This window comes from Dama dama, chromosome X, assembly GCF_033118175.1.
Source record: "Dama dama isolate Ldn47 chromosome X, ASM3311817v1, whole genome shotgun sequence".
In the NCBI taxonomy this organism is placed as follows: domain Eukaryota; kingdom Metazoa; phylum Chordata; class Mammalia; order Artiodactyla; family Cervidae; genus Dama; species Dama dama.
Genome location: NC_083714.1, coordinates 52,698,267 through 52,725,096, shown reverse-complemented (window position 1 = coordinate 52,725,096; position 26,830 = coordinate 52,698,267). Strand labels below are relative to the sequence as shown.

The following is a 26,830-nucleotide window of genomic DNA, read 5'->3' as shown; positions in this document are numbered from 1 at the left end:
ATTACTGTGATAGCAAATGGTTTGCCTTGGAAATGAACCAAGATCATTAAGTCACTTTTGAGATTGCACCCAAGTACTGCATTTCAGACTCTAATGGCACCTATAAAGGCTGCTCCACTTCTTCTAAGAGATACTTGCCCACTTTAATAGATATCATGGTCATCTGAACTAAGGTTGCCCATTCCCATCCCCTTTAATTCACTGATACATAAAATGTTGATGTTCACTCTAGACATCTCCTGTTTGACCACTTCCAATTTACCTTGATTCATAGACCTAACATTCCAGGTTCCTATACAATAGTATTCCTATACAATAATATTACAGCATCAAACTTTACTTTCACCACCAGACATAGCCGCACTGCTTGGTGTTTCTGCTTTGGCTCAGCCTCTTCATTCTTTCTGGAGCTATTTCTCCACTCTTTTCCAGAAGCATATTGGGACCTACCAACCTGGGGAGTTCATCTTTCAGTGTCATACCTTTTTGCCTTTTCATACTGTTCATGAGGTTCTCAGGGCATGAATGCTGAAGTGATTTTCCATTCCCTTCTCCAGTAGAGCACATTTGTCAGAACTCTCCACCATGACTCATTCATCTTGGGTGACACTACATGGCATGGCTCATAGTTTCATTAAGTCACACAAAGCTGTGATCCATGTGATCAGTTAGCTTAGTTTTGCGCAATTGTGGTTTTCATTCTCTCTGCCCTCTGATGGATGAGGATAAGAGGCGTGTGCAAGCTTCCTGGTGGATGGGACTGGCCATGGGGAAAACTGGGTCTTGCTCTGGTGGGCAAGGACATGCTCAGTAAATCTTTAATCCCATTTTCTGCTGATGAGTGGGGCTGTGTTCCTGCCCTGTATTTTGACCTGGGACCGAACTATGATTGGGATAATGGCAACCTCCTTCAAGAGGACTTGTGCCAGCATGCTGTGCCTCCCAGGACTCTGCTATAAGTGGCCCTAACCCCACAGCATGTCATTGTTGACCCAGGCTTCCACTGGATACTCCTGAACACTCACAGGCAAGTCTGGCTCAGTCTCTTGTGGGACCACTGCTCCTTTCTCCTGGGTCCTGGTGCACACAAGGTTTTGTTTCTGCCCTCTGAGAGTCTCTGTTTCCCCAGTCTTGTGGAAGTTCTGTAATGAGATCTCACCGATCTTCAGAGTCAGTTTCCCTGGAGATTCTCAATCCCTTTGTCAGATTCCCAAGTTGGGAAGTCTACTGTGGGGCTTAGAGCTTTCTCAGGAGTGCCAGAACTTCTTCGGTGTAATTGCTCTCCAGTTTGTGGATCGCCCGCCTGGCAGCCCTATAGTGGGGTTAATGGTGACCTCCTCCAAGAGGACTTCTGGCACAAACAAAATAAAGCAGCTATGGAAATACTTAGGTGATGCTATGGTGTGATTTCAGACAAGTCCTTGTATTGTTAAGAACGTGAGTTTTCTCAGCTGTGCCAGACTCAAAATGCCATCAGCCATTCAGCAGCAATCACATTTTTAAAGGTCTTTTGTTGTAAATGTTGTATGTTTAGACAATGAAATTTCTCTGGACCATATGTTGGGGAAAAAAATGAGTTTTTCTCTATCCCTTTCCTGAGAACAAAGAAGATAAAGAGAACAGTGAGCAGGCCTCAACATTCCTAGTTTCTTTTTACTTTAACTGTTCTGAACTCTGCATGTCTGTAGCTGATTTCTGCCCCCTAACTCTACAGGAGCTACACTTCACACCTATTTTTCTTCAATTCTATGCTAAATACATCCTGTATCTGGTGATTACCCTTACAACACCCTTCCCCTTGTAGTTACATATCAGAAAGAAGGCCACTGAGTCACTGAACTGCCAGGCTCAATGATGGGTTACTGAGCCAGTCTATGACTGACTTTGAAGCAATGCAAGAGAAAGGAATCAAGATCCTAACACCTTCTTCCTCATCACTGACTCCTGACTGGGAGCCCTCAGATTATATCAGCCCCTAGATTCCTCATAGACAGGGGGCTGTTTTTGAGGCATGAGCCTACTTTGATCCCCTCTCTGCTGGCTGAGAATTAAAGCCACCTTTCTACTGCCTGCCCACTCTATCTTTGTATTTTTTGTTTACCTTCGGTGGGCAGAGAAGGCCAAGAGTTTGGCCAGCAACATGATGGAACTTGCCTGAACACCTGCACAGGTGCCCTTGGGCTCCCTGATGGCCGTGACCTTCGTGAGGGGCAGGTATCAGGCAAGAGACAGTGGGAGGACAAGGACAGTGGGAGACTTCTTCATAAAATCTGGCTAAGATATGCACAGTGCACCACCCTTCACCTTCAAAGCGAATTCTGAGCTGTGTGAATTCAGCTTCAGAGCAATTTTCATGGCCTTGGGGGTCTCACCACCTAGGAGAGCCACTCCATTAGTTTAAGAGTCCATCTGCCAGTTTCAAAAAAGTTCCCCATTAAAATCCTACAGGAAGACTGAGAGTGGTTGAAGAGGAAAAGTTAAAATTTTACATGACCTCCTTCTCCTTCTGCCTCGGTAACTCAGCTTGGCCCTTGCAAAGTCTAGATCACGTAGGTCACGTAGTCTCAGAAAGTGGGGACATGCAATGTTATAGCCACGCTTTCCGGGAAACAGACTCACTCAGAAGGACAATGCAGATAGTGGAGTGCAGTTTATTACGCCGGCGGGCCCAAGGCAGAGTCTCCTCTTAGCCAAGGACCCCGTCCAGCATTTGTGAAAATCTTTTATACCCCATGTGTACGTGTCCAAACCCACCACCTACCCCATGTGTACGTGTCCAAACAGTCAATAATCAATAAGCCCGCAGTTACATTCCAAATAGTTAATAACCGATAAGCCTGTGCTTACATTCTGATAGATAGTGTCCGGAGGCAGGGGTGATTAGTGTCTGTTTTCTCTTAGGTGATGAGCAACCTGGATGTGATCTTCAAGATTCCCCTGTCTGGAGGGGGTCTTATCCTTCCATTATCGTTCCCACAGGCACTAAGCAGAGAGTTCAGAGTCCACTGGAGAGGTGGCCGAGCACGATCAGCACAGACAGGCCTGAGACGGAGTCCAGGCCCTATGAATTCCTTCTTCATTCCCCCCCTCTTGATGCTCTTAGTTTCCATAACGAGCATCATTCATTGAGATATATTGTACCTTAGCCCTCCTGTCACCCACATGAGAGAATGCTGTCAACCTCTGGGTTACAAAATTCACAAGACATTGTAGGAAGCAGGCCCCACAGAGCAGTATGATTAAGATTACTATAACAATAGTTACAATGGTTTTCCACCAGTCTCCCTTTACCCAGGAGAGAACTGAAGTCCAAAAGGGAATATTTTCATTAGACATGGCTTTCACTTGATTTTGCGTATCCTTCAAGGCAGTAGATACATTTCCAGACAGGTCAGGGATGTACACGCAACATTCGACTTTAATTACGACACAAGTCCCTCCTTGGGCTGCTGTGAGTATGTCTAATGCCATCCTATTTTGAATTACTGCCTTCCTCATCTGAATTTGTTCTTCGTTCAAAGCTTGAATGGCTTTTGTACTGTCTAAGAGGGCCTATTCAGAGAAATTAGTTAAGGCCTCTACCTTAACCATGATATCCTTTGTCCCTACAGAGGGTACAAACGAGGCAGCAAGATAGTCATACCATTGGAACACAGATCGTGTCCATCTTGCATGCAGATAAGGCAGGTTTATTGGAGGCTGGTGTAGGCTAGGCTTAATTCTGCCATGGGCGAAAGCAAATCCTAATGTGCAACGCCCCACCCAGCCAACTAGTAACCATGGCCGTAAGTTAAGCCCACAGAGCCACTGGGTCCCATTGGGGGCTACCCAGCGGATTCCAGGATTATATTTCCAGTCGGAACCGGGCCACTGAACAGACTGATTGGGGTGATAGGTAACTTCCAAGATTTGTTTACATTGTTCAAGGGACAAATAACCCATATATTTTAATTCTTTGGGTCTAGGGGGTGGTCTCCAAATCCAACTTTCTGTTCTTTTTGTTCCCAGCAAATAGTAGCAGGGGTAATCAACTGTCCTTTCTCAGGAGTCATCCAGAAATATTCATCCCAGACCTGGTAGTATTGCTCAAGGTGCCGGGAGGCCTGTCCCCCTTTTGTTAAGGGAACCCTTTTCCTCTTTAATTTTCATATATGAGGTATAAGCCTTTGTTATCTCCATAAGGCTGGTGTTCATGTTAAATGTAACCCTATGTCCCTGGCCCATTGATGGCTTCTTCTTACACCAGGAGAGCAAAGAAAGGTTATGATTGGTGAGAGAGAGAAAAGTTCCTTTCTGTTGCTCTAAGAAGGAACACAGTGGTATAAAGTCCCCATAACGGAGTGGCGATACCCACCAGGGGAGTCTGTCCATTACTGACAGGGGCATGGCCCCACATACCCAACAGTTGGAGGAGTTGCGGAAGTTCGCGTAAGAATGTGCCCACGAGATGAAGACGTTGTCCTGTGCAGGAACACTGGTCAGGTTCAGAATTGCGTTGATGAGGCCGAGCAGCAGGAGTCGTTTACCCAGCTCCATCCTGTAGAGGGCTCGTCCGGGATCTCGTTCTCTTCTTCCTCTTCAGAATGATCTTGGTTCCCCGTGGGTCGGTGGGGTCCTTCTGGGTGGTCCACTCAGCATCTTCCGGGTCAGTGTTGTATGCCTTCTTTGCTCTGGTGTGATGGATCCAAGGGGCAATACCTGCAACTTTAACTGCAGTAGGGGTAGTTAGAATAACATAAGGGCCCTTTCACCAAAGGGCTAGCAAATCATGTTCCCAATCTTTGACCCATACTTGGTCACCAAGTGTAAACTCATGAATCTGTTCCCCAAGGGGGAACGGCACCCTTTCTTGTACAAACTTAGTTACCCGATTTATTACCTTACCCAGTTCCATCTGCTGTGAAATCCTATCCCCCCTTACCTGAGGCAAATTTGTTGACACCTGTTTTATTATGGGAGGAGGCCTCCCATACACAATTTCGTATGGAGAATAGCCTTGGGACTGTGGGGTCATCCCGAGTCTGAGCAGAGCCATTGGAAGCAAGTCCACTCAGGAGCAGTCAGTCTCTCTGATCCACTTGGAGAGTCTCTTTAAGTGTCCGGTTGGTTCATTCCACCATCTCAGAACTCTGGGCCTATATGCAGTGTGCAGTTTCCATTTGATGTTTAAAGTTTTGCTTACTTGTTGTACTAAATCAGCTGCAAAAGCCGGGCCATTGCATGATCCAGTGCTGGTAGGAAATCCAAATCTGGGAACCATTTCCCTAAGCAGGCACCGGGCTACTTCTGATGCTCTTTCAGTCCAGGTAGGAAAAGTTTTTACCCATCTTGGGAACATACATACCATGACCAGCAGATAATGGTAGTGTCAGGTGAGGTTTCATTTCAGTGAAGTCCACTCCCAGGTGTTCAAGGGGCAGTGTGCCTTTCAGCTGAATACCCGGAGTTTTTGTCTGAATATGCAAGAGGCAGCATTAACCTGTGAGCAGGCAGCATGGCCTAGGTGGGTCGCTTGGTTTGTTTGGCTTATCAGAGTGTGTACCAGCTCCTCCAGTACCAATAATTTGCCACTTGGCAATTCCCACCCTCTCTTTTCAGTCTTGATGGCCCCTTCCACTTTGGCTAACCTGACAGGCATTGTCCTTGTTTTATCAGGCTAGTGCCATCAGTATATAGGACCCAGTTGGGGTCTGGAACCTTGAGCCCTTCTTTAAAGCAAACCCCAGATACCTTACCTCCTCCTTGCAGATCTGTGCCTTCTTTGACACCCGGTAACCTGCTTCCATCAGCAGCTGGAGCAGTGCTTTTGTCCCTTCCCAACATTTTTCCTTGGTCTCGGCAGCCAGCAGCAGGTCATCCCCGTATTGTAGGAGCCAACATCCATACTCTTCTGGATGGAATGAGTCCAGGTCAGAAGCCAAGGCTTCCCCAAAGATGGCTGGGGCGTTCTTAAACCCTTATGGGGGAGTCTGGAAGAGCTGTTCTTTGGTGCTCCCGACTGGATCTTCCCATTCAAAGGCAAAGATGGGCTGTGACGCTGGGGCGAGACATACGCAGAAGAAGGCATCGTTGAGATCTAGGCAAGTGTAAACTTTAGTCCTCGGCGGGAGGAGGCTAAGTAAGGTATACAGGGGTTTGGAACAGTGGAGTGTAAAGTCACAGTAGCCTGGTTGACTAGCCTGAGATCTTGTACAGGCCTATAGTCCTGTCCTCCTTCCCTTTTGACTGGCAGGATTGGCGTATTCCAAGCCGACTGGCACTCTACTAGAATGCCTGCTTGTTTCAATCTATTGATGTGGGGCAGTATGCCGGCCCAGGCCTCTATCCATAGGAGGTACTGGCGCTTTCTAATGGGGATGGTGCCTGGTTTGAGTTCCATTATCACTGGGGCGTGATGTTTAGCCAGCCTGGGGGGGAGGGGAGGGGGTTGTCTTCTGCCCAGACCTCAGGGAATAATTGAGTTAGCTCTCTCTCATGCTCCTCCGGCCCACCCAGTTCTTCCTTTGGAGGCTCAGGTAACCTTCACTCATCTTGGAGATGAGAGACAGGGCAAATAAGTCATAGAGTCCATCCAGAAGGTGGGCCTCTCCTCAGGGGAGAAAGTCACTTGTGCTCCTAGTTTGGAGAGCAAGTCTCTTCCCAACTGGGATACTAGGCACTCAGGAATGTAGAGGAATTCATGAATCACTTGGTGCACCCCACCCCCCATCTGACATTTTCTGGGCTGGCAAAATGATTTAATCATCTCTTCTCCCGATACCCCAGTAACAGCGGTAGTCTTTTTGGACAGTGGTGCCACAGGTTTTGTTACTACCGACAGTTCTGCTCCTGTAGCCACCATGAAGTCAATGTTTTGGTCCCCCACTTTTAAGGTCACCGTGGGCTCTCAGGGACCTGATATCTCTGAGCCCTAGCAGCCCTAGTTAATTTCCAAGTCAGCAAGCCCCAAAACTGCGGGAGCTTCCTCTTCTTTCCTTGCCTCAGGGCATTCATTCTTCCAGTGGCCAAAAGCTTGCACCTGGCACAATGGTTTGGCTGTAACGGGGACAGGGGCCTCCCTTGGGACCGGTTGAAGGCCTGTCCTGTCCCTGGGGCAGATGAGGTTTTCCGGAGGGCCTGAGATAGACTTTCCCAGAGCAGCAGCTAGCACTATAAGTCTCTTGTCTGTTCTCTTTTATTCCCTCTGGCTCTCTGGCAGAGCGCAGTCTCTGCTTAATTCCAACATCTCCCTCCCCCTCTTGTCAGTACTCACCGGGAGAGGCGGGTATAGCTTGGGCGGTTTGGTTGGAGCCGGATCCTAGAAGTGTTGGCCAGAGGCTTCTGTCACCGGGATCGGAGCCTGCCCAAACGGCGGCTCTACGAATTCCGGGAAAGCTGGCGGAGGAGCAGTGGCTGTTGCAGAAACTTCACCTGGCCCTGGATCGGGCATTAAGGCGGCCTCCGGTCCTGGTGAAGCACTGGGAGGCAGGCGTGTCATTATCCAGCATGGGGGAGGGGTCAGGTCATCCCCGTCCAAATCCTGTAGAATTTCCTTTTTTATCATCAGTCATTTTTTGTGCCATTAATATTTTTCCCTTTCCCTTCTGGATACAGAACCTTGTCCAAGTAGGAGGGTCTCAAGCTAACCCTAGCCATGAGTCAATATATGGCTATTGATCCAGGTGTCCTGGCTCTCTTGTGACTACTGGATAGACTGCTTCTACTATTTTTAAGTTCACGGTGTTCTCTGGTGGCCATCCTGCTCCCGTAAGGGTCCATTCGACCTCACAGAGTATGTGGAGGCAGTTAGGCTTCATCTTCACCCCATAGTCTCCTCCTAATCCCTTCTTTAAATTTTTAATCATGCACTCCAATACAGTTGCCTTAGATTCACTTTCCCCCATCTTGCTTACCTTCTCAGACCTTCTTCTACTTTTTCTTTTCGTTCTGTCTACGAAGTTCTCAGTACCCTATGTACTTCTGATATTTCCACTCAGTGACACTTAAATTGCCATTCTGACTCCTTCCTAATTGGGGTGAGAAGAGCCTTACCTGCCATATCCCAGAGGGAGAAGGGGGATCAGCGTGTCTTCACCTGCTGGTCAGCACAGCTGAACCAGAACATCACATGGTCCGAGACTGTTTCTCCCTTAAAGTCCATTCTGCCTTGGTGGGCTTGATCAGGTGCGGATGAAAACACAGATGGGTTAAATATCTCATGTTCCAGGCCATCTCCGGAAAAGCCAATTCATACTCACTTCTGTATCCCCCTCCTTCTAGCCTAACAATTCCGAGGGGGTCAAGAATTTCACAGCAGATGGGACACCTCCTGGGGGAGGGCAGAATACGAGCATACAAGGACCAGTTTCCAGAGGGGCAAGGTGCCTTCCCCCCTCTAGGAGATTCAAGCCACAAAGCCTTGGGGTGGCGTCAAATGAGACCTGTCTCCTCAAAGTGAGGAGTTTCCTGGCCCATGCACCAAATGTTATAGCCATGCTTTCCGGGAAACAGACTCACTCAGAAGGACAATGCAGATAGTGGAGTGCAGTTTATTACGCCGGCGGGCCCAAGGCAGAGTCTCCTCTTAGCCAAGGACCCCGTCCAGCATTTGTGAAAATCTTTTATACCCCATGTGTACGTGTCCAAACCCACCACCTACCCCATGTTTACGTGTCCAAACTCACCACCTACCCCATGTGTACGTGTCCAAACAGTCAATAATCAATAAGCCCGCGGTTACATTCCAAATAGTTAGTAACCGATAAGCCTGTGCTTACATTCTCATAGATAGTGTCCGGAGGCAGGGGTGATTAGTGTCTGTTTTCTCTTAGGTGATGAGCAACCTGGATGTGATCTTCAAGATTCCCCTGTCTGGAGGGGGTCTTATCCTTCCATTATCGTTCCCACAGGCACTAAGCAGAGAGTTCAGAGTCCACTGGAGAGGTGGCCGAGCACGATCAGCACAGACAGGCCTGAGACGGAGTCCAGGCCCTATGAATTCCTTCTTCAGCAACACTAGGAAGTGGAGTTTATTTCACTCACCCTTGTCCTGCTCTTTGCGATTGCCCAGCCCCTGCAAACTTGCTTAATCATGCCTGTCCAGGTCAGGCATCCCCATCACTGTTCCCGGCCATGCAAAACCCCTTAGTTTAAACCAGCCTATTAACAGCTAGTGTTGCCCACTACAGTCTGTCTACAAAAACTCTGTAATCCCTTTGTTTGGGGCTCAGAGCTTGGAGTGTTAAATCCTCTGCGCCCGCTGGCATAATAAACCTGAGTTCTCCAACTCTCTGAGCATGGTGCTTGGTTTCTCGAGTACTGGTTTCTGTAACATTTCTGGAGGCTCCAGTGAGATTCCAACCACACTGGCCACTTCAGACACCAGACGGTTGGCTTGGCTGTGCTGGAGCAAAGGAACCCCAAGATGATAGAGGAGGCACGCCACCTGATGGTATTCTAGGTCCTCCTTTGGAAAGGTGTTCTGACTTTCCAGACGGCCGAACCCCAACTGAACTCATTGGAGGGACAGACCAACTCACCAAGAATGATCACAGGATAAGATAAGGCCCTGGGGCCGGTCCCCAAGCAGGAACCTACCCCAACGGCTATAAGAGGAGACTGATCAACTCCTTGGTCTCCCAGGAAGGGATCATCAGATAGGGTGACCTGGGGACTTGGGAGGAAGGGAGGCATTGTATTAGCCTCTGAATGATTGTGAGTGTGTGATTGCTGATTGCAAAGAAACTTGAAAGAAACTTTTGGAAACTACAAAACCAGTTCTTTTTGTATGTGCAATTAAAAACAACTAGCTTGTTAAAAGACCTGCCCAGGGAAAAGCTTGAAGTTAACCCTTTCCATGTCCTTGAAACATACAGTCAGCTTTGCCTGAGACCTCAGCCTTGGGCAAATTAGAACTTCAAATGGAAGGGAAAAAGGGGGGGGTGTCAAAGAGATACTTTAAATCTCAAACAGAAAACTATAAGATCTCTCTCAGTCTGTCTGTCTGGATTTATGTATGTCTCAGTGTATGTCTTTTTTCTGATAATATTGTTGAAGTTGTAGTTCTAATTTAATTGTCCTAAAGAAAAATAAGTGTTTAAAAACCAAAGAATTCTAAATAAAAAAAAAAAAAAACTAAACTAAAAAAACTTCAGATTCATGTGAACTGGGAAATATTCCATATTAAATATCTAGTATCAATGTTTGTTTACTAAACTAATAAGAAAGTAGGATGTGTGTTTTAAATAAAGAGGATATAAAAAATAAAATTACCTTTTATAAAGGGAAAAGAAAGTAGGTCTGACTTGCAGGTGGCTATTACAGAAAGTGATTAAAAGGTTTGTGGAAGGTGGACCCTGTAAAAATGTTTTGTGCATGGTTAGGACTAAGTTTAAAATAAATGTAATTAAGGTTTACCTAAATGAGTTTAAAGTAAGCTGGTGCAAAGACTTAAATTTGGCCTTTCTCTCTGTTAAGAAGACATACTTTCTTCAGATGTTGAACTGCTTTTAATAATAGATTTAAGTTCCTTTACCTCTTAATTGATCTCTTCTATATTAACCTTTGAAATCTTTTGTTAAATTTGGCTAAGTAAATAATTATTATTTCACAGTAACTTACATGATCCTGCCTGACTATGATAAACCTTTTGATATTTATCGGCAAAACTTCCTAAATAACTTGACTTTTAGCTAACTTTGGGATGCTTCAGAGGGCCCCTGAGACACCCCAAAGAGTTATTAAGCTACCTGGGTTCACTGGACATGTTAAATTACATGGGAAGTACTGTTAAAGGGGTGAAAAATTCTTTACAGGTTATACTGTATGGCTGATATTACTAATATAGATATCCTAAAATTATGTGAAATTCATATAGATCTGATATGCCCTGATAAAATATGGTCAATTATAATTCTAGTTATCATATTAAAGTGTTATGACCAGGTTTCTTTGTCAGTTGCAATAAAATCAGATTTTAAACATGCCTTCTATGATTTTACTCTCATGCCTTTAGAAGAATACAGCTAGTTCCTCAAGATTTATGGAGAAGACTTTCTAAGATTAAACAGATAAGCACATTTTGTTATTAACAGGAAGCTGGTACCAGACTGGAATTTGGTCTCTCTGTTTAGAGAACAAGGTTTTCTTAAAATGCAGCTCTCAAAAACAGACTATAAATTTCTTTGCCTTTAAGTGATTTTCATTGGTTTTTAAAATGTTTTTGTTACTTTGGTAACATAAATAAACATTATTTAAGATTATGGTACATGTAGAAAAAGCTCATTCTGCTTCAACAAAAATAACCCTTCAAGGTTAGACTTTTACTGTCTTGATGTCCTTAAAACATGGTGACAGTCTGCTCTTACATCAGGAAATTAAAAATAAATAAACAACAGCTAAACATCAAAGATCCAGGGCTATGGGAAATCCAAGATTGCCACTTAGCTTTTCCCAGCTCCCTGATAGACCTCATTTTTATTTGATGAGTTAAAGCCTTACCTGCATACAGTGTTAATGCCCTCACAATGAGTTCTCCAAAAAAAGAAGAAGAAAGAAAAGAACAAAATCATGTTTCATTAAATATTAAGTTCTAGTTTTGTTAATTAAGGTCTGTGCTATTAAGACACACTTCTGAGAGTTCCTTGTTATGTTATATTGCTTAAAGGTTTAATTAAATTATTAAAACAGACACTCTTAAGATTGTTTCTAAATCTTACCTCAGCAACCAGTCTTTGGATAAAGGTCAGATGCTCCATGATGTACAACCAGGATATTAACACTTGACTATAATCATTTAACTGAGACAGGTGACATGGGGTATACCGGGCTATAACCAATGAAAGTTCTTGACTTAAATTCTTGCTTGTGACCTTACTAATAACTGTTAGCTATATTATTTTCTATGTAGCTTGTTTCAGAAGATTATTTCTTATGTAACCAAATGTGTCACAGAGCCTGTGATAAAATGCTGATATGCAGTTCCATATGAGATCAATAATTGTAATAATGTAAATTTAATTATGGGAAGAAACAATAAGAGGGAACATTTTCCTGGACCAAGAGGCTAGTAAGACAGGTATGGTCCAGAGACTTTTGCTACTTACAAGTCCTGGTCTAGTGACAACACACTGAGTGGCCTGTCAATGGAATCTTTGTTAGACCTGGGAATGAGCCTTCCCAGCACCGTGGGACACAATGACCATGAAATGCCCCCCAAACATGGTCAAATATGACTATGGCGTCAAATATGACTATCACAATCTTAAGAGTGTCTTTTTTTAATAATTTAAACATTTTATCAATATAACATAAGAAGGAACAACCTCAGAAGTGAGTCTTAGTAGCACAGACCTTAATTAACAAAACTAGAACTTAATATTTAATGAAACATGATTTTGTTCTTTTCTTTTTTTGGAGAGGTCATTGTGAAGGCATTAACACTGTACTCAGGTAAGGCTTTAACCCATCAAATAAAAATGACTATCACCTGGAAGTTGGCCCTTGCCAGCTGCCTCTACAAAGAATAAATCATGACCACTATAAGATGCTGATCTTCAACACTCCCTTCAAAGGAGTTAAGGGTGGAGACAAAAAATAAGGCACTCTGAGCTCTGGGAAAAACCCAGAGAAACAGGCCTTCAGATAGTCAGATGTTTTCAGGTAAAGATTTTTATAAATCCAAATTCTTGCATCTTCTCACACCTAGAGAAACACCAATGTCACAAACCAATGTCTGGACCTGGTTCTCCTAGTTGTGCCTTGGCAGCTTTTCTACTTCTATTAATCTTTGGGCCACATATCTTTAACTTTCTTGTTAAGTTTGCTTCTCCAAGTAGAAGTACGACAAGAATATCCCCCAGCCAATGCCCAGACAACACTAGAAAAAGCTGCCTTAGTCTGTGGACTCACATCACCCTCTGTAAATGCACCCCGAGGACCCAGGCTATTCTCCCTTTGAGATTTTATACAGGAGATCACCCCCAGTGATAAAAAAAAAAAGCTCAAGGGAGACCACCAACTAGCTGACCTGGAGGTGTAGGCCCTGGGAAATTCTTCTGCCATATCGCCCAAGAAACCTGAGAAAGGACACCCATTCCACTGGGCAATTGGGTTCATCCCTATCAGCCAGGAGATGAGGTATGGGTTAAAGACTGGAAAAAGGAACCAATTTAGCCAGTTTGGACAGGCCCTCACACGGTCATCCTGGCAACCCCTACTACTGTTAAGGTTATAGGTATCATCCCTTGGATCCACCACACCAGAGTCAAGAAGGCAGCGGCTTCCTATAATGAGGACACCTGGAAAGCAGTTCAGGACCCCAAAAACATCCTCAAAGTCTGTTTCCAAAAACAACTACCCTCACCCACGAAGGATCTTGAGCCCTGTTCTAGTCACTCCGGAAGTTGACTAGTCCATGCATGGCAGAAGCTTGAGGATTCTTCAGCCTTGCTCCAGCCACACTCCGGCAGCTGGCTGGTCAACACACGACAGAAGCTTGAGGATCCGGCTATCAAAATATCAATGGATTTTCATTGTCAAGCCTGAACTCTATTCCTGATTGCTATTATTTCTGTGCTCTTCACAACAGGACTAGTTTCAGTCACACCCCAGGACTGGTGTTTGGGTCAGAAGCTGCAGTTAACTGTCTGTTATCTCACTGTAATGGGAAGCCTCATTCTTATTAGAAGTCTCTTACGATCGATTCTCCCTGCTAACTAAACTGCTCCACAGTATAACTGACCCCCCTTCACGATAGGCTCAGTTGCTAGAGCCGTGACAAGCCAGAGATGGGGAGAAACCCTTTTGCTAGTCTTCAGTTACCTGTTATGTGCAGGCTGCTTTGCAGCCTTTTGGTGTCCCTTGCTGTAACAGATAGTGCCGCCCCATCAAGGCCTTTTCTTTGTTTGTGAGACAGATGCTTACTTATGTCTACCTGTCAATTAGATGGGTATCTGCACCTTAGCTTTCCTCACTACCCAGATGAACATTGTCCCTAACAACCAGACTCTCACTGTACCTCTGGCAGCACATACAAGGTCAAAAAGAGCCATCCAGTTTATACCCCTGCTAGCTGGTCTGGGAATCATGGCTGGCATAGGTATGGGGATAGGAAGAATTGCTTCATCAACCACCTTTCACCATACACTATCCAAAGACTTCACAGATGACGTTGAGAGAGTGGCCAAATCTTTAGTGGCCTTACCGGACCAACTAGACTCCCTGGCTGGGGTGGTTTTGCAAAATAGGAGAGGTCTAGACCTACTGACAGCTGAAAAGGTAGGACTCTGCCTCTTCTTGAATGAAGAATGCTACTTTTATATAAACCAGTCAGAAATAGTCAGGAACATGGCCCAACAGCTAAGGGAACAAATCATAAAAGGAGAGAAAAGCTAGCTAATTCCTGGGGTAATTGGAGCAATATCTGGAGTTGGCCATCATGGCTTCTCCCTTTAACAGGTCCTCACTTCATGCTCTTTGCAGCGCTCTTGTTTGGCCCGTGTATTCTCAGTGCTATTACCCAGTTCATAACCTCTCGGATTGAATCCACAAAGTTACAAATGGTAATGGTTCAATACAGCCCCATAAACCATGGGGAGCTCTGAATGTCCTACCAAAAACATGGGATGATGCTTTCTACAAGGAGGGATAGAAGCATCAAGAAGGGGGAATGAAGAGGAAAAGTTAAATTTTTACAGCACCTCCTTCTCCTTCTGCCTCTGTAACTCAGCTTGCCCCTTGCAAAGTCTAGATCACATAGGTCCCATAGCGTCAGAAAGTGAAGACTTGCAGTGCTAGGAACTGGAGTTTATCTCACTCACCCTTGTCCTGCTCTTTGCAATCGCCCAGCCCCTGCAAACCTGCTTAATCATGCCTGTCCAGGTCAGGAATCCCCCTCCCCATCTTGACCACTGTTCCCACATATGAGAAACCCCTTAGTTTAAACAAGCCTATTAACAGGTAGTGTTGCCCACTACAGTCTGTCTATAAAAACTGCAATCCCTTTGTTCCAGGCTCAGAGCTTGGAGTGTTAACTCCTCTGGGCCCGCTGGCATAATAAACCTGACTTCTCTCCAAGTGTCATGCTTGGTTTCCCGAGTACTGGTTTCTGCAACATTGTAACTAAATGTCTTCAGCTATAAACCTTAGACTGAGAAGACTGTGTGCCAACCCAAATTCACTCATGTCTCATTTGGAACCTTTCCAGTGTATTTACAGTTAGGCAGAAAAACCAGGCGTCTACTTGATCCTGATCAAAGTGCACTTTGTCTTTTGGACCCAGGAGATTCATCTCCAAATGAAGAGGAACTTCTAATGTATATGTCCTATTTCAAATTTTCTTCTCACCCGTAAGACATCGTTGAGCGATCCGGTTGCTGCCACCACCCAGCCTCATCACGATCACCTCCCACAGAAGGAACCCAGCTTCCCAAAGCCCCAAACCACCCTGACTCAGGAACTGACACTTGAGGGCTCCTCCTGGAACCCCACCGCCCCGCCACGTGTTGCCTTGTTCTGTGGGACCAGGGGACGTCTCTCCACCTTCCTCATGTGACTGCAGCTCATCACTCCAGGTGTGGGGGTGCCCTGCTTTTCCCACTGCTAACACGGCCTGTCACAGAAATCAGACTCCGTAAAGTTCTGTGGAATAAATGAGCCAGGGAGCAGGGCCTTATTTAGTCAGATTAGTTTTCTCCTACTTTCTTTTTTTTCCCCTACTTTCTTAAATAATAACCTGGGAAAATCCAAATAAAGTGAGATAGCTTAACAGTATAAAGTGACAGACAAAAAGTATAAGAAGCAAGACTTCGCTATAATCACATTTTATTTTCTAATTCTTTCACCAAGTACATTACTGCTAAGTAAGTTCACATTTCCAAAACAGTTATAATTCCATTCTCATGTTACCATGTTCAGGGTCACAAAATAAATGGGAGAGTTCCCAGACTCTTTTAAAAACCAGCAAGACTCTTGTCCTTAAACTGGGTAAGCACAAATACATGTGTGATCAATGTCATTCACAAAGTTAGATACTGAAGTTTATTAAGCATTAAGCTGAAATACACATTTGAAAAATTCTTAAAGAAAACAGAGATCAATCTGCATGTCATCACAGAGAGCAGGAACCTAAAAATGCTACACACCAGGTTCCCCAAGTGGCCTATGCCATCACTCCTGAGAAGGCTGACTACTCTGTCTTCAATCACAGAGGGACAGATCAGCCTGGCTGCTGCTCTGGCTCAGGATCCCCCTACCTCCTCCCTCACATCCTCTGCAGAAGGGAGTGGGAAGGACCTAAAAGCCCTTTGGTTGACCCTGAGCAGATACTCCGTGAATTTCTCCTTGCTGGTCTCCGCAAAGGCCCAGGGACCCCACAGGAACTCGTAGCGAGCAGGGGCGCTGTCAGGCACCTGCCAATACTCCAGGTACCCCTCCTGCACCCACACTTGGGTCAGCAGCTCCCTGGGCTCCCCAAAGATGGAGTGCTCCCTCCCAACATACACCCCCATCTTGTTGAGTGCTCCCCAGATCTCCTCCTCAGGGCCGCGATCCCTATTCTGGAGGATCAGGCTGAGGACCACCACCAGGAGGCCAGCCTTGGGCAGGCCCTGCCCACCTCTCTGCATTGCATCACAGGTGAGGCCTAGGCAGGGAACCATGATGTAGACATGCTTCCTGGGGTCTACCTCCTTCATACCCATGCCAAAGACCAGCAGAATGCACTCAACTGCTTGGCGGAAGACCACTGGGTAGTGCTGCTGGTTATCCCTGAGGACCGTATTCAGCAATTCGGCATCAGAGGTTGGCTCCTTGGTTCGATACTTGCGGAGCAGGAACTTCACCATGTTAGCCACCATTTTATTTAGAGCTTCCTGGGGCAAGGCCTCCTCCGTGGCAGATGAGGAGACTGGTGGGGAGAAGGCCGAGGAGGGTGCAGCCTCTCCCCCCTCAGCCCCCAAGACCTGTGCCTCCTCTGGGCCCTGGGCCTTGCCTGGGTCCTGAAGGTCTTCCTTGGGCTTGCTCAGCTCACTCATCTCGACCACGAGCACGATGCCTGGGATCAAACCACAGACAGGAGTGAGGCAGGGGACATTGTGGACCATGGGCCTCAGCTAAGAAATACATCCTGGGTGGTCGACACAGGCCACTAACAGGTCTCCTCTTGAGAGGTGCTCTCGGCCTTTCAGGAGCCCTCCTCCTAGGCGGTCTGACCCCTGGCTACCCTAAGGAGGAGGGCAGTGGCTCCCCTGCGTGTAGCCAGCACAGCCAAAGGTTCTGTTGCTGACACAGTGGGGTGATTAGGGCTTTGTGGGGTTCCCTCTGTTTTGGGATGGGGAAGCCCTGGTGCTCATTCAGGGCACCCTCCTCACCTTGACTCCTGGTACTGCCTGGACCTCCTCTGTTCTCTGACCTCTGGACACAGGCCTCAGACCTCTGACCTTGCCTCCTGGTTCCTGGAGCCCCTGTGAGAAAAATGGAGGGGGCCTCTCCGGGATAGATTCTGCACAGCCCTGGACTCTGAGCTTCCCCGCCCCCCTCCGTTGTGGGGGAGTGGTCCCCTTGTCGCTCCCTTTGTGTGCCCACCTTTCCCCTGCCACGGCCTGGACCCTGCCCTTTGGGGGCCTGCAGAGTAACTCACAACAAGACCCAAGTCTGAAGAGAAAGCGCTAAGGGGCCCCACATGTGGTCGCACCTGCCCAGGGCCTCCCACGGGTCCTACATAGGCTGGGGAGATGCTCGGTCCTCACCTCACGTCCAGCCTAGACTCCCAGCACTGACCACAAGAGTTGGTTCGGCTCTGTCCATGGAGTCCACCCTCTGTGGATCTGAAGCCTCCACCCTCCGCCTGAACACCTCCTCTCCTGAGACACCTAAGCCAGAGGTTGACAAACTGCTCATCCTGTTCAACCCACTCTGGGACCTCTAAGACCCCATCAAAGGCAAGGATCCCTCTCTGTGTTGGGGTCTAACTGCCTCAGTCCTTCCCCGCCTGGAGCCTAGATTCCAGGCAGGACCTGGAATTGGCCCGTCCTCCATTTTGAGCCTCCACCGCTCTCACCCGGTCCCCAGTCTCTCTGAGACCCGATGTCAGGAAATGCAGCACGAGGTCGTCCTGCCTGGGGAATACCAGGGTCCCCTCTAATCTGGGGTCCGGCTCCTCTCACTCCTCCCTCAGAGTCCTCACCTGACTCCCGGTAGGACCAGGGCTCTGTCCTCCCCCAGTTTGAGGCCCGGCTCCTCACAACAGGTCCCAAGACTCTCTTGAGACCTGGATGTCAGAAAGTCAGGACAGGTGTAGTGTGCTCGTCTCACCCCAGGGTCTCCCAGGGCTGATGACAGGGGCGGGGATCTGTGGGGTTCCATCAGTCCTCCCTGGGGGTCCCCTCAATCCTCCCTCAGGGCCTTACCTTGTGTCCGAGTAGAGCTTCAGAGTCTCTCCTCTCCCCACCTGAGGCCCTGCCCCTTATATGAGGTTCCCAGTCTCTCTGAGACCCGGATGTCATGAAGTGACTGTGCTTCTCATCCTACCTCATGGTCGCCAAGGACCAACAATAGAGACAGCTTTCTATGAGGTCAAGGGTCACTTAGTCCCCCCTCAGGGACCTCAACTTGATACCCCACAAGACCTGGAATTCTGCTCTCTGCCCACCTGAGGCCCCGCCGCCTATAGCGGATCCCCAGTCTCTCTGAGACCCGGATGTCAGGAAATGCGACACGTGCTCATTCCACCCTATGTGCTCCCTGATCCCATTCTGTGATGGGGTCCAGGTTCCCGTCAGTCCTCCCTCAGGGTCCTCACCCAGACTTCTTCAGAACCTAAGATCCTCCCTTTCTCCTTCTAAGGCCCGCCCCTTATATCAGGTCCCCAACCTGTCAGAGACAGGGATGCCAAAGTTAGGGACACACTACCAAGTGCTCATGCCGTCACCAGGGATGCCTAGGGATGACAGTAGGAGCGGGATCCATGGGGTCCTTGTGTCCTCCTCAGGGTCCTTGTGTCCTCCTCAGGGTCCTCATCTTGAGCTCTGCAAGGTACAGGATGTCCCTGAGTTGACCCAAGCCTGGACCCTCACACCAAAGCCCTCATTGCCCTGAGACCACAGCTTCCAGAGCTGCTGGTCTCCTAGAGCAGCAGAATGGCTTCTACAAAGCACACGTGAGGTGCACACTGGGATATGAGAACCTGTGGTGCTGGGGTTTCACCCTCCAGGGACTGGACAAACTCCACATCTGTCATCATTAGTTCCCCCACTAAGTAAGATACATGGCCCTGGAACCAGAGGGAACAGTGACCCCACCTACCACCACTCCCAGTGGCCCACAGGGGAAGTTGTGCTTCTGGGCCCCTGTGTAGGTTCTGCAGTTCCTCAGTGGGGCTATCTAGCCATTAGCCACTTCTAGCTATTTACATTTGACTTCACATTATGTTAAGGCAGAAGGCCAGGCCCTGGGACACACTAAGTACATTTGAGTTCACACTACCCAGCCTCATGTGGCTACTGGTCACTCTATTAATGGTGGTGACAGGACATGCGCTTCCCAAAGGAAAATGGTTCCCCCAGGAGATATCATAACAGTCCTACTGACCTTTGAGCCATGGTTCCCACCTGGTTCTTTGCGCTCCTCTCTGCAGAGGTTCAGGCACCAGTTTCCCATCCATGTGTCTCCTCTACTCCTGACCCAGCCCTGCCATGTGACGAAGGGAAAGGGAGAGAAGGATGGACCCCAGAAGGTGGGCAGAGGGAGAGGACTGTGTGGTCTTCATGTGATTCTGGCTTGAAGCTCAGCTCCAGACTCCTAGGCTGCATCCCTGCCCCTTGCTCCCAGGGCTCTCCACCCTCCTCAGTCCCTCTGGCTGTACCACCCCCAAGATACCATCTGCAGTGCCCAGAATCCAAAATGCTCCTTCCTCTTCCACCCTGTCTACATCACAACTGTCCTGGAGGGCTCTAGGAAGAGAGTAGTTCTCCTAAAAACACCTACCTTCTGACTGTGCCACTGGGAAGAGCCTAGGTCCTCACCCTTGACCCTGAATGGACAGCACCTGGACAGATCTTCCATCAGTCAGGCAGGCAAAAGTGTTTCCTGCTTCTTGGGAGCTCAGGTCCATGGATGTGGCACCACCTGCATCCAAAATACCTTTCCATCCCACCCCAGGCATCAAGACACATGGGATGCTTTTTCCCTAAAGGACATGCTGTTGTTATTTAGATGAACTGTTTTTTTTTTCTTTGTATTAAAATCGGTGAATTAATCTTGTATTTATTTCCAACTTGTTGTAGGTTTACATAAGGATCCCCTGTTCCCTGCAGGTAGCTTCCAGGAAGCACATGGAGAAGAGATGTGAACAAGGACCTGGAATCTCTCCCCTGACCTGCAGTGTACTCGGTGCTGGTGCTCAACAGACAGCAGCTGGTAGGTAAAGCTTGTGATGAAGACAATTCCCTTCACGTGTTGAGGAGTTTCTGAGGAAGCCAAAGATGCCTTGAATCTTCAACTGTTTCTAGTCACTACTCTCTACTGGCACTTTCTTTCTATCTTTTTTTTCTACTGGCACTTTCCAATGCAAGATCTAATTTAGTTTCCAAGGCTCTTGGGAATGTCAGGGAGGGGGTCCCCCTCCCCCCACTCCCTCCAGTTCTCTTTCTGCCCTACCCTCTGCAGCGATGCCCGGCCACAGTCTCAGCAGAGTGAATATGTGGCCCTACCCCCTAATGCCAGGGAGTGTAGCCTGGGAGACTTGGCTGCCTCCACGGGATAGAACATGTCTGAGCACAGGTGCCCATAGGCTCCCCAACAGCCATGACCTTCATGAGGGGCAGGTATCAGACAAGTGACAGTGGGAGAAAAAGGGCAGTGGGAGTTTTCTTTACAAAATCCAGCAAGGATAGGCACAATGCACCACTCTTCAACTTCAAGAAGGATTCTGCTGCTGCTGCTGCTGCTGCTAAGTCGCTTCAGTTGTGTCCAACTCTGTGCGACCCCATAGACAGCAGCCCACCAGGCTCCCCCATCCCTGGGATTCTCCAGGCAAGAACACTGGAGTGAGTTGCCATTTCCTTCTCCAATGCATGAAAGTGAAAAGTGAAAAGTGAAAGTGAAGCTGCTCAGTCCTATCTGACTTTCCAGCGACCCCATGGACTGCAGCCTACCAGGCTCCTCCATCCATGGGATTTTTCCAGGCAAGAGTACTGGAGTGGAGTGCCATTGCCTTCTCCAGGAGGATTCTGAGGTGTGTGAATTCAAGTTCAGTGCAGTTTTTATTGTTGTAGCCATGAGTTCCGGGAAACAAACTCCCTCAGTAGGACAATGCAGATAGTGGAGTGCAGCTTATTACACCGGTGGGCCCAAGACAGAGTCTCCTTTTAGCCAAGGACCCCGACCAGTTTTTGTGAAAACCTTATATACCCTAAGTGTATAAGGTTCCCTGAAACTAGTCTGAACAAAGGAAAATGAAAGATCCAAACAAAGTTAACCCGTGATCATATGCCTTAAGCCCAGATAGTTAACAGTGGACAATTATCAATAAGCCTGTGATCATACCCCAGTAAGCATAATAGAATGTATGATTCTATTCAATTACACAGATAATTAAGGGGCTGGAGAGCCCTGGGGCTCTTCCTTCTGGGGTCTTGGTTTTCTAGTTGGTATGTCGTCTCCATAGATATTGGGCCTATAGCTCAAAGTCCACAGTCCGGCCCAAGATGGAGTCCTACTTTCAAGACAGAGCCTGTTCTGATTCCTCCTTCACTATGGCTTTGGGGTCTGACCACCTAGGAAAGCTGACCCACCAGTTGAAGTGTCCAATTGCCAGTTTCAAAGAAGAACCCCATTAAAATCTTACCAGAAGACTGAGGGTGGTAATTGAAATGTCTTCAACTGTATTCCCTGAGACTGAGTAGACTGTGTGCCAAACCAAATTCACTCATTTCCCATTTGGAAACTTTCAAGTGTATTTAGACTCAGGCAGAAAAACCAGGTGTCTACCTGTTCTGACCAAAGTGCACTTTGTTTTTGAGACCCAGGAGATTTACTGGAGAGAAAATGAACTTCTAACATGCATGCCTGATTCCAGACTTTCCTCTCACTCATAAGACACCGTCTACAGTCTGGCTATTGACACCACTCAGGTTCATTACCATCATCTCCCACAGAAGGAGCCCAGCTTCCCAAAGCCTCAAACTGCCCTGGCTCAGGCACCAACACTCGATTGCTCCTCCTGGATCCCCAGCACTGTGCCCCATATTGCCTGTTCTGTGGGACTATGGTATGTCTCCCTACCTTCCTCCTGTGACTGTGGCTCCTAGACCATAGCTCTAGGTGTGGGGGTGTCCTGCTTCTCCTAGTGTCCCCACTGTTAACACAGGGCCTTCCACAGAGCAGAGGATCCGTGAAGTTCTGTGGAATAAATGAGCCAGTGAGAAGGGGGCTTATTAATCTCATCAATTTTTTCCTACTTTCTTAAGTAATAACCTGGCAAAATCCAATTAAACAGATTGGTGGATTAGCTGTAGAAAAGGACAGTCAAAACCTATAAGAAGCGAGAATTCACTACAATCGTTTTTTATTTTCCAATTCTTCCACCAATTATATACTGCTAAGTAAGTTCACGTATCCAAAATACTTGTAATTCCAATTCCATGTGATCTTGCTCAGGGTCACAAAATAAAATGCGAGAGTTCCCAATCTCTTTTACAAAACAGCAAAAGTCTGGTCCTTAAACTGGTTAAGTACAAATACATGTGTGATCAATGTCATTCACAAAGTTAGATACTGAAGTTTATTAAGGCTTAAGCTGAAAAAACACATTTGAAAAATTCCTAAAAACAAAAAACAAAAAACAAAACAGAGATGAATTTCCATGTCATCACAGAGAAAAGGAACACAAAGATGCTACACCCCGGGTTCCCCCAAGTGTCCCAGGCCATCACTGCTAAGAAGGCTGACTGCTCTCTCTTCAATCCCAGAGGGGAGGATCAGCTTGGCTGCTTCTCTGGGTCAGGGCTCCTCTTCCTCCTCCTTCACAGCTTCTGCAGATGGGGGTGGGAAGTCCCTGGAAAACCACTGGTTGACTCTCAGCAGGTCCTCCATGACTTCTGACTCGCTGGTCTCCGTACAGTCCTGGGGACCCTACAGGAACTCGAAGCGAGCAGGGTCATTGTCAGACACCTGCCGGTACTCCAGGTACCCCTCCTGCACCCACACTTGGGTCAGCAGCTCCCTGGGCTCCCCTAAGACACAGTGCTCCCTCCTGACAAACATCCCCACTTGCTGAGTGCTCCCCAGACCTCCTCCTTAGGGGTGCAGTCTCCATTCTGCATGATCAGGCTGAGGACCAGCACCAGGAGGCCGGCCTTAGGCATGCTCTTCCCACTGCTCAGCATCGCATCGCAGGTGAGGCCCAGGGTGGGGATCATGATGTAGATGTGCTCCCTGGGGTCTACCTCCTTCACCTCCACACCACAGACCAGCTGCAGGCACTCCGAGGCTTGGCTGAAGACCACCGAAAAGTGCTCCTTGTTATCCCTGAGGACCTTCTTCAGCATTTCTGCCTCGCGGAGGCCATCTCCTTGGCCCGATACTCGAAGAGCAGGAACTTCATCAGGTTAGCCACCATCTCATTCAAAGCTTCCTGGGGCAAGGCCTCTGCAAGGGTGGAGCAGGAGACTTGGGGGGAGGATGCCGAGGTGGATGCAGCCTCCCCTGCGTCAGCCCCCAAGAGCTGCGCCTCCGCCAGGCCCTGGGCCTTGCCTGGGTCCTGAAGGTCTTCCTCGGGCTTGCTCAGCTCAGTCATCCTGACCACGAGTGCAATGCCTGGGATCAAACCACAGCCAGGAGTGAGGCAGGGGAACAGATGGGGACCATGCATCTGGGGGAGAAAGGGGGTGTCAGCGGCCTCAGCTGAGCAACACACCCTGGGATTTCTGACACAGGCCACTTACAGGTCTCCCCTTGAGGTGTGCTCTCAGACCTCACAGGGGCATGCCTCTGGGGCGGGCAGTCCCCTGGCTACCTGAAGGAGGAAGTAGGGTGGCTCCCCAGGGTGCAGTCAGCACAGTCCGAGATTTCCAGGGCTGACAAGGTGTGGGAATTAGGCCCTTGTGGGGTCCCCTCTGTTCTGGGGTGGGGAGCCCCTGGTGCACACTCAGGCCATCCTCCTCACCTTGACTCCTAGCACTGCCTGGACCTCCTCTGCTCTCTGACTTCAGGACATGGGCCTCAGACTTCTGCCTTCACCTCCTGGTTCCTGGAGTTCCTGTGAGAGAAATAGAGGGAGCACCTCGGGGTTATCCTGTGGCACAGCCCTGAGCCTTCTGGGATGGTCGAGGGGTGGACCCTGTGAGGTCACCCCAGTTGTGCGGTGGGAGGTCCCCTCAGGGTTCCCTTGTAGTGTTCACCTTTCTCCTGGCACAACGTGGCCCCTCCCCTCTGGGGGCCTGCATGGAAACTCAGAAAAAGATGCGAGCCTGAACAGAATGTGCTAAGGGGCCCCACATGTGGCCGCACCTGCCCAGGGCCTCCCGCGGGTCCTCAGCTCCTCCTCACATCCTGCCTGGCCTCCCAGCACTGCCCACAGGGGCAGGGGTCTGCTCAGTCCTCCCTCGGGGTCTGGGAAGTCCACCCTCTGTGGACCTGAAGTCTCAGCACCTTCCCCCCCACCCCCCCACCCCGCCTGATCACCTCAGGTCTCGGAGGCCCCTAAGCCAGAGGTCAAGAAACTGTTCATCCTGTTCACCCTGTTCATCCCACTCTGTGGACTCCAAGACCCCCATCAAAGGGAAGGATCCCTCCCCATGTCCGGGGCTAACCGCCTCATTCCTTCCTCTCATGGAACCTGGACTCCAGGCAGGACCCAGGATTATCCTGTCCTCCATTTTGTGGCCCTACCACTCTCATGAGGCCCCCAGTCTCTCTGAGACCCGCACGTGAGGAAGGCACACAGGCTTAGTGTGGTCTTCTCACCCCAAGGGTTCCCACAGCCAACTTCAGGGGCAGGGATCTGTAGGGTTCTGTCAATCCTCCTTCGGGGTTACCTCAGTTCTCCTTAGGTACCTCACCTTGCCCCCGGGCAGGACCTGGATTCTCGCCTCTCCCCAACTGAAGCCCCGCCCCTTATACCAGGGCCCCAATCTCTCAAAGACGCGGATGTCAGGAAGTCAGACCATGCCTGTTTCATTCATTCTACTGCACTGTCGCCCTGGACTGACAACAGAGACGGGCTCCTCTGAGGTCTGCTCTGATTGGGGTCCACGGTCCCCTAGTCCCTCCTCAGGGTCCTCAACTTGACCCCCGCAGGACCTGGGAAGTTGCCCCCCTGAGTTCCCACTCCATAGATGAGGTCTCAATCTGAGACCCAGATATCAGGAACTCCTCCCCCATACTGGGTCCCTAGTCTGAGACCCGTATTTCAGGAAGTCTGACCATGTCTGCTGCACTCATCCTACACCAGCGGTGCCAGGGACCAACAGCAGGGACCGACTTCTCTTAAGTCTCCTCTGTTTGGGATCCAGGGTCCTCTCAGTCCTCCCTCAGGGCCCTCACCTAAACTCCTTCAAAATCTAGGAATCTCCCCTCCAATCTCTGAGGCCCTGTCCCTTATATCAAGTCTCCAGTGTTTCTGAGACCCAATGCTCATGTCCCCATGAGAGTCTCCCCTGGCTGACAACAGATGCCAAGACTGGTGGGATTCCCTGTTTCCTCCCTCAAGGTTCTCATCTTGAGCCCTGGCAGGTCCGGTGATGCCCCTTGTGTTGACCGGAAGCAGGGCCCTCACACCAAGGCCATCACTTCACTGAGACCCCAAAGGGAAGTCTGTGGACATAACACCAGGGCTCCAAGCCCAGGGCTTCCCAGAGCTGAGATGATGCCCTGGGTGTTCCTCAACCCTCCCTCTGCTCTTCACTTTGACTCTGAGCAGGTCTGAGCACCACCCTCTGTCCCTGACCTTGCTCCCCTTAGAACCAGGCCATCCCCAGCCAGGACCCCTGAGAGGCAAGCGGGAGTAGGGGGCTCATTCCTACAACCCTGCCAGGGTTTCCCAGGGCTGAGAGCAGTGATGGCCTGGATGTCTTGGGGCCCCAGAGCCCCCCTCAGGGTTCTACCTTGACTCCTAGAACAGCTGGGTTCTTTCACTGTGCTGACCTGAACCCGGGCCCCTGACCCAGGCCCTCCCTTCACTCCCATTGGGATCAGTGACATTACATCTGGATGCCACGCCCCATGGTCCCCCAGGGCTGTTGGAGGGCTGCACATGCATGCCCTGGGGACCCTCAGCCTCCTCTGGTCCTCACCTCAAGTCTCCAGAGGACGTGGGCCCCTCCCTCTGCCTACCTGAGACTGGGCCACAAAGACCAAGCCTCTGACTCCACAAGTTCACTGACAAAGTGAGGGGGAGTGTGGGGTCTCAGCCTGACAGCCCGGACCAGGGACCCCAGGAGTCCCAGTCGGGCTGGGGTTGTATTCTATAGGACCCTCTGTTCCGGGACAACTGGACCCTCTCATCCTCTCTCAGGAGGGGGCCTCGTTAACCCTCGAGAGAAGGCTGCAGTCCAAGCACAGATGATGGATGGGGGGCTGCTGTGCCCATGACCTTGTGGGAGCACAGGGAACCACTCACCTTCCCATGGGGGTTGCTCGGTGTCACCACACTTTGGAAATTTTTGTATGAATGATATTGTTTTACCTGAAGAGGGTGAGCAGCGGCAGGTGAATTAGCAAGAACTCAGCAGCCTGTAGATGGCCTTGGTTACTCATAGTGACTTCACACTCCTCCTCTCTGGGCTATCCCCAGGGTCATCTCCTGGTGGCTCTCTTCCACTGGTCTACACGGATGCCCCCCCCCCCCCCAGTC

General features: G+C 48.9%; 1 long non-coding RNA gene and 2 pseudogenes across 1 annotated transcript in view; 1 reads left to right on the top strand and 2 right to left on the bottom strand.

The window, feature by feature from the left end:
- LOC133052284 (uncharacterized) overlaps window positions 1-15,939 on the top strand; it is a 32,413-nt gene extending 16,474 nt beyond the window's left edge. Inside the window, exon 3 of the long non-coding RNA XR_009692021.1 lies at window positions 15,260-15,939. This is a non-coding gene — a long non-coding RNA (uncharacterized LOC133052284). The remainder of the gene's footprint in view (window positions 1-15,259) is intronic.
- Window positions 2,982-6,374, bottom strand: LOC133052283 (endogenous retrovirus group PABLB member 1 Env polyprotein-like; annotated as a pseudogene).
- A 278-nt stretch (window positions 15,940-16,217) lies between the features above and the next one.
- LOC133052653 (melanoma-associated antigen 8-like) lies at window positions 16,218-26,121 on the bottom strand (annotated as a pseudogene).
- Between the last annotated feature and the right edge of the window lie 709 nt (window positions 26,122-26,830).